Here is a 1,406-nt window from a genome sequence, read left to right as displayed (position 1 = left end):
GTCCTTGTTTACTCACGTTCTGGTCTTTTGCTCCGAACGTGTTAAGAGTCAGGAATTCACTAGTATGGACAGATGGCTGAAATACCATCAGCTCATTAGTGTTACAATATACTAGTGTCTGTGAATATTAAACTGCAAAATATTATTTAAATATTATTCCTGCAAATTCTACATCTCTGTGGGTGACAGGCGCAGATGCACGGGAGCTCGCTGTTTCGTAGTCTCTGCCGTGTGTCTCTATATGAGGACACGAACGCATAAACCGTCACTTCATGAGAATTTACCGTTTCATTTGAGAAAACTGTCATATCATAAACACAGACACTCAAAGATCTTCATGGCAGCCCATTAAAATACATGTTTGGTTTAACATGAGTAAATTGACAATATATTAAGCTACTGTTGTATAGCTATGTCTCTATGTAGTAATAATAATAAGTCTCTATTAAAAATAATAATTATGCCTAGACGGTTGCTTGTTTTTTTACTTGTTTTGTTGTAAAGAGATTATCTGATTAATATATCATTTTTTTATATTTCTAGACTTATTTGTTGCAGCTTTTTATATAGTTATATTGTAAAACTAAAATACCTTTTTTAGTTTGCAGTCTTAGATTTTTGGCTGCATATGAAGTTCTTTTTTGCTTAAGAAAATAAATAATACTGTCAAATTCATGTCAGATAATAAAAATACTGTATACAAATTCATGTCAGATAATAAAAATAATGAATACAGTAGTTCACCATGTATTTGTTCATGTTTTATTAAGGGATCAGTCTGAAGCACACCATAAAACAATTATAGCAATTTACACAGGGCTAGTAGTATATACAGCTGTATATACACATACATACCCAGGTATCGGATCAGTACTCGATATCGGCCGATACCCTGAGCCCAGGTATCGGAATCGGTATCGGGAAGAGAAAAAGGGTATCGGAACATTTCTAATTAGAAACAGTGCCTAAAGTGTGGGAGAATTCTCTCGGTTCAGCGATCAGCTCTCACTCAACCGGACCAGAAATGTCCCGGTGCTCCCTATGGCATTTGAGCGGAGTTCTCTGGCTGCAGCGGACATGCACACTCAGTAGATGATGGGCGGGGAAATGTGAGATGACAGAACTGATAATGCACCAATTACAACAAAGAATCACTAGTTTCACAACTGTATGGTACACCATTAAAGGGATCGATTCATGATAGTAAATTACAGATTTTGCGAAGCAACAAAACAAGTAGGTATACTTGATGGCCCCGACAACACCAGTGGTACGATAGAAGATGGCCTAATATGTGATCGTGTTCGGGCCACATAACTGAGTGAACACTAGAGGTTCAATATTAGTCTGTTAATTCCAAGCAAGTGCGAGCAGCTATTAAAAATATTAATGCAACCCTGTTTTAT

Source organism: Carassius auratus, unplaced genomic scaffold (assembly GCF_003368295.1).
Source record: "Carassius auratus strain Wakin unplaced genomic scaffold, ASM336829v1 scaf_tig00216830, whole genome shotgun sequence".
Classification (NCBI taxonomy): Eukaryota; Metazoa; Chordata; class Actinopteri; order Cypriniformes; family Cyprinidae; genus Carassius; species Carassius auratus.
This window is presented reverse-complemented; position numbering follows the sequence as displayed.